Raw genomic sequence first — 7,056 nt, 5'->3', positions numbered from 1 at the left:
ACAGAGACCAGGCATTTTTAAAACGCTTTTATCCTCTGCGAGACATCCACAGGGAGCTGTCGGTCAGCCCTGTCTTCCTGTATGATCCCAGACACTTCCCATCCTTCAATCCATCCCACACCCTTCTGAGCACCTGCGTCCTCCACAGGCAAACTTTGAATGTCCAGCCATTTTCTTCCCTTCCTGCACTTTGAGGGGCCCCTGCCTCTCACTCTGAGCCAGGCATCTTCCTCCAAGAAGCCCTGACTAAGGACCCCAGGTCTCAGCTCCTGCTTTGGGGATAAAGGGAGGAGAGAGACGACGCAACACCCTTTCAGATCTAGTTCTTATTTTCTGAAGTTAGAAACCCACTTGTATGTACAGCTCTGCAGGCCTCAGTTTATTTACTACAAAGTGGGAAGAAAGACAGAAAGATGCACATAAAATCAGGTCTGCCCTTCCAGCACAACAAATGTGCATCAAAACACAGGGCTGCTTCTCCATGCGCCTCTTTCATGCGTGGCCCTGGCTATGTCTCTTTCCTCCTTTAGACCTTGAGTTGCAAAAACAGAAGGCGTACCCTATCTCCACCTTCTAGTTCAGCTTGGGGGTCCTGAGCTCTCTCCAAGCCCAAGACTGGAGCCTCATAGAGGAGCTTGGAAGGGACTGGACTACCGGGTGGGGAGGAGGGCGTGGAGGGAGGAGCTGTCCTAGCCTGAGTGTGAGAGACGAGTTAACAGCTCAATTGTTATTTCAATTACACGGATTATTTGAAAACAATGTTATGAGTTTCATCACTGACAACCCCAGGAAATGGCTGCTATGGCAACGGGGGAAAAAGAATGGCGCTGGCCAACCAATCCAAAGTTCTGTCTGCAGTCCCAGTTTGTTCAAACTCTCCTCCATGGCCCCTCCCATCCTCCACTTGGGGAAAGGTTTGAAAGAAAGGAAGCAAAGGGCAAGTGGAGGGACTTTGCAGAGGGGGAAACGGGGGCAGTGAGAAGACAGAATCGGATCACCTCTGGGGAGATTAGGAGATGCTCCATGGGTAAGCATACTTGCCATGCGAGCACAAAGACCTGAGTTTGAATCTGAAGCGTCCATGTAAAAAGCCAGGCACGGCTATGAGGTCCTATAACCCAACACTGGGGGAGGAAGGGCAGAGACAGTGACCCCCAAAGGCTCTGCTGGCCAGAGAGTTAGCCCAGCCAAAGTTTCTGGTTCGATGGCAGACCATGTCTCGGGAAGTAAAGTGGAGACCAATAGAACACACCCAGTGTCTATTTGGCCTCCACATAAGCACACAAGGGTGCGCGCACCTGCACACTCACATGCTTGCAAAACAAACATACACACACTGGCACACTAGAGTTCCCCTGGACAAGGGCATTGGCTCACTGTACAGCAGGGAGAACAGGGCTCTCACCACCCTCTGATTGACAAGGGGGCTCCCAGACACTCTCACTACCCTGCTCACTGCTGGGTAAGTTCCCCGAGGTCCCTTTCTCTCAGGACACACAGGCCACCTCATCTCCAGCTGCTGGAGCCTTTGCTGGGCTAGAGGAAGGGCAGGTGGGTGAATCCTGAGCACCCTGGAGCTCCTTCCTGCTTCTCTCTCAGAGCCTCTATAGGGCACCTTCGGCAACCCCACCTTTCCCAGACCAAGACCTGTAGGAGCCAATAAAGAGCCCTTGGCCTGGAGACGACCCTTGCTTCCCCGTCAGAAAGTGCCCATGCGATCCTCCTCCACAGAAACCTGTAGAGAGGCACCAGGTACCATGCTAAACACTGTACAAATATCAACCCCCCACTTGGTGATCAGAGACTGATTATCAATACCCCTTACAGATGGAGAAACTGAGGCAGTCATATGACTTGTGCAGATTCTGGCAGTCAGTAGGACCAGGCTTCTCCAGAACTCCTAATTCCTCCAGACAGAAAACAGACCTGGTATGGGGCAGGCCTGAGGGATGGGATGACTTCTAAGACAGAACCTTGGCTTCCTCTCCCAGGACACCTCCCACTAGCTCTGGAAACTCACACAGCTCTCTCCAGTTGCTCAGCAGGGGAGACCTGGACAGACATGAGCACAGCAGGCCTCAGCGGGGGAGCTGTGATGTTTCAGAGCTAACTGTTGCCAAGAGCTCTGCTCTTCTGGAAGGCGGGAAGCCTTGCAGCGGCATCCTCATTAAGGTGGTACCTAGTGCTGTTCCAGAGACAGACACCATGTATCCAGTCACCTCATTCACCTGTGGTGATGCCAGCAACCCCATTGTGAAGATGAGGAAACTGAGGCTCAGGGAATCAAGGAGATTTGTCCAATGTCAGCCAGTCAATATGTCGCCTGTCAAGAGAGATGATCAGGTACCACCAGGACACAAAGGGCGGGAAAGACACTCAGATGGAATAGATGGAGGGGTTCAGCAAAGTTGGTAGCTAGAAGGCAACCTTGTGCTGAGTCTGGCTCAGCAGGTGAAAAACTTTGTCAAGAAACAAAATGAGGCCTTGAGTGTCAAGCAAAGGTTCTGGAACTGACAGAGAGTCATTGCTTCCCTCCTTCCTCCCTTTCTCTTGCTCTCCCTCCCCCGCTCACCCTCTTGTTCCCATGTTCCCCTTCCCTCTCCACTCTTCATACTCCCTCCCTCCTATCCTCCCTTCCTCCTTATGTTCCCTTCCTCCCGTGCCCCCCCCTCAATGGCCTTCCTCCCATGCTCCCTTCTTCCCGTACTTCCTTCCTCCCTGTGCTCCCTCCTCCCATGCCCTCTCCCTCCCATGCCCCCTCCCTCAACAGTATCCCTCCTGTTCTCCCTCCCTCCCATGATCCCTTCCTCCTGTGCTCCCTCCCTCCCATGCTCCTTTCTTCCCATGATCCCTTCCTCCCGTGCTCCCTTCCTCCCTGTGCTCCCTCCCTCCTGTGCTCCCTTCCTCCCATGTTCTCTCCCTGCTGTGCTCTCTCCCTCCTGTGCTCCCTTCCTCCCGTGCTCCCTTCCTCCAATGCTTCCTTCCTCTCTGTGCTCCCTCCCTCCCGTGCTCTCTCCCTCCCATGCAGTGGAGCAATTTCCCAAAACATTTTCTCTAATTTGTGATTGTTTTCCTAACCCAGAAACAGCAAGTCCAGGATTCTCCAGCCTGTGAGCCAAGCCCAGTGGAGCTGCCAGCACGGCTGGTGCCCGCCACCAACCCAGCCTGTTTTCTAACCTGTAAGTTCCTCTGTTTCCAGAGCCATGAGGCAGTGGGCAGGTGGTGGAAGGGACTCACGGGCCCAGATCCAGGGCTTTTTTCCCAAGGCCTGCGGAGTAGATGCAGAGACCCTGGAGTAGCAGGGGAGCTGGCACCTCCTCTAGCTGGCTGCCACATTGAGGACATAAGTAGTACCATTTATGGAGGAAGGGTGCCACCAAGCTCCAGAAGGGGCCACGTTTGAGCTTGGTGATAAAAGTCTGTGGAGGGAATGGACTGTGAGAATTTACAAGGGGTGTGTGTGTGTGTGTGTGTGTGTGTGTGTGTGTGTATGCGCGCACGCGCGCACTAACATATGTATGCACAGAAATTCCCTGTCGGGAACTTGGACTCACAGCAGGAAGAGAACATCAGAAGCAGCTAAGCAAAGTGGCCAGGTGCCTACTAGGGTAAAAGGACCAGTACTGTGGTCCAGGGCCCATTGTCACAGAGACTCGGCAACAGGATCTGGAGCTACGTAGGGGCTGGCACACCCGTGGAGTACAGCCTAGGTTCTGTTCTGGACCGTGAGGAGAGAAGCCCATGCCCAAAAGACAGTGTTCTCCTGGAGCCAGTGGGCATTCTGCCAGGGACTCAGTTGGAGGCTGAGGTTTGTGAGAACAGGGCTTATACGGGGCCAGGAAAGGACACAGGCTCCCCAGGATGAAGGCAAGGGCTCTCAGGAATGAAGGATACCTTGGGGGTATCGAGGCTGTGGAGGCCTGGGGCTGAAGAAGATGTCCTTGTTCTGGGTTCCTTCTGAGAATCAGTGTGCCCTGCTGCTCCTGCCCTGATACCAGGTACCCCGCTTTAACACATCTTCACCTCACCACAGCTTGTCTTCTTGCTCTACAGTCACCCCCCCCGCAAACATAATCACCCCCACTCCTTTCTCCAAAGTCACATCCAGAGTCCTCCACTACCCTCTCCCAAACGTCCCAGTCTGCTGTCCTCTTTGCTCAACCACTCCTACAGTTTTGAGGACTCCCCTCCAGCTGAACACAGGCAGATAGTGCAGTGGTCAATACGGCAGTCCTCCCTCTAGCTAGCCTCAATCCCTCCAGCTTCAAAGCGGTCAGTGCCCTCTGCCCTGTCCTCGTTTCTCCGCCAGCTGCATCCCGTGAGCCGCTTCATTCAATGCCTTCACGGAGCACCTACTTCGTGCCTACAATTGGGGCAAAAAGAGCCTCAGTGGTAGGAGATATCTGATGTGGGACAAGATAAACACCAGCTATGGCTTGGAGGAGACATTGCCAACTTAGGCAAATGTGTACGGAAGAGTGTGCCTATGCCTACACACACTCACAGAAGCCAGGGGAAACAGACAGCAAATCTGTGCAGTATTAGCCGCTAACACTTTGGGAGCACAGCTCATCTCCTGGCCACAGTCCATCAGAACCCTTCACCGTCATGAGGACATGAAGTCTCTTTTTAATGTCTGTCCTCCAGGTTAAAAGGTTCACTGCCTTTCACTGTCTTTCTTAATCTCCGTCTTCATCAACAGGCATCTCCAAGTGTCTGTGTAAAGATTCCACCCAAGCTGGGCACATAGGAAGCTTCTAAGAAACACATTGTGAATGAATGGGTACGTCGATGTCGTCACTGCTGGGAGGCAGCAGACAGCCAGGAGGCATAAAGTGAGGCAGTGGGACGTGGGTGGGTGGATGGCGTGGGTGGGTGGTGTGGGTGGGTGGACAGTAGTGGGTGGTTAGGTGGGCAGAAGCAGGGACAATGGGCACCTCAACGTTTGGAGGGAGGTGGGCGGGTGGGTGATGGGTTGGAAAATGACCGAAGGATGGATGACATTAGGAGGGATGCTGGGTGGCTGAAAAATGTTGGCAGAATCTCAGCTTTTCTGAGAGTCTCTCAAGCCAAGACTCCCCTGATTTGATTAATGAGCCCTAGTTCTCGTACACAGACACACCAGACACACACACACACACACACACAAACACACACACACACACACACACACACAAACGATGCCCAGGCTTACCACACTGTTTCATTTCTCTTCTTTCTCCACAGCATCACAGCATCTCCCGCAGCCAAGCGGCTCGGGGTCCAGGTGAACCCCTGGAGCTTTTCCCTTGGTCCCTTGGTCCCCACAACCGCATTCAATTCTCCCTCACTGTCTTCTGGGTGATTCTAGTGCCTATTCCCTGTGTCCTCTTTCCTTTAATTCCTCCTAAAAATCCAGCCAGCTCCCTGCAGTAGCTCCCTATCCCCTGCATTCCTCAGTGAGGGGCACTACATCTCCGGGGAGCCTTTCCTTCAACTCCTCTCTGTCTCCTCCCCTTTATGTCTTCTGTGCTCTGGCCAGTGTGGCCACTAACTCTCAACCAGACATCACCAAGCCTCTTCCGCTCCACTCAGCCACTCCCTCCTGAAGGCCTCTCAACCACAGCAGTGCCATGACAGCTCCAGGCTGTCCCCCACAATATGTGTCTAGTGAGTCACCTTGTTGAGATGTGCTTGTGACACACCTACTGTGTGTGTGTGTGTGTGTGTCTGTGCGTGCGCACGCATGCGCACACGTGTGTGTAACAGGTGCGAGTAGTACAACATTCATGTTCAAGGCTTCTAGAGCCTTCCCCATGGGCGAATGCTCCAGTCCTCCCCACAAACCTCAGAGGTCACGACAGAAGCCCAAAGGCTGGTGACATGTCTCAGGTCCCTCCGCTGGTAAACGGCAGTCTGGCTCCTGCGTCCTCAACAGAACCCTGTGATTGATTACACAGTGTCCTGGAAGTGAGACTGGCTCTTTCTCGCCCCGGTCCCCTCTGGCTGTGCAAGTGCAGCCCCTCTGCCCTCTGCTCTCCTTTCCTTCTTTAGCTTGGTTTATTTTTGCTCTGAGACAAGGTCTCACATAGTCCGGACTAGCTTTGAACTCACTATGTAGCCAAGGATGACCTTGAACTTCTGATCCTCCGGCCTCTATCTCTGGAGTCCCAGGATTACAGGCTTACACCAGCACCCCTAGTTTTATCTGGAGCGGGGATCAAATCTAGGGATTCACACATGCTGGGCGCTCCACCAACTGAGCCACATCTCTAGTCCCGCCCTGTTCCCCTTCAAGCTCACTCGGAAGAGGGTCCTGTGAATGAACAGACCCAAAGAGGGCACTACAGACCCCTTTTCCTGGGGTGAATCCACGCAGTGAGTTGCTGATTGGTCCCTAAGGGCTTTCAACCCCAAGTGCATAAACCTCCACACAGCTGCTTGTGCACTGAACACCCATGCCGCGGAACCCCTAGCCCGGACTACGTTTCTCCTCAGCTTCTTCAGTCTCTAACGCACAATGTCAACTCACAGTCTCTGCAGGCCCCACCCTGAAGCCTCAGGCCTCTCTCTCTGGACACCTGAATCTGCCCAGCTTGTCACCTGTCCATCATCTTGTCTGCCTGCTGACCTGGATCCACCTGCCTCTGCTACCCATCCATCAGCCTGCCTCAGCCTGTCCACCTCGTGTCCCTGTCTGTCTGGTGTCTGCCACTCTGCCCATCAGACACAACCCTGGTCCCCCATTCTTCAGTGACAACAAAGAAGGAGTGTGGCCTTTGCGGTCACCACTCACTGAGCTGGCCACGTCTTAACATCACAACCTGCCGTTTCAGAGTCCCAATGGTCCCCCGGCACCCAGCCCCCGCCTCATTTCCCAGAGGCCCCCAGCCTTGCTGGGCCTAAAGGCTCCTACTTAAGGAATCAGATCAGTTGCCATGTACCTCCTGCCAAAAATGTTCAAGCAGTCCCCAAGGAAATCACTGGACACAAACGTGAAGATGTGTGTACAAGGATGTTCACAGTGGAATTGTTTGTAATAGCAAAAGGTTGGGAGCAACCCAAGTGTCCGACCGT

This window comes from Myodes glareolus, chromosome 10 (assembly GCF_982192425.1).
Source record: "Myodes glareolus chromosome 10, mMyoGla1.1, whole genome shotgun sequence".
In the NCBI taxonomy this organism is placed as follows: domain Eukaryota; kingdom Metazoa; phylum Chordata; class Mammalia; order Rodentia; family Cricetidae; genus Myodes; species Myodes glareolus.
This window is presented reverse-complemented; position numbering follows the sequence as displayed.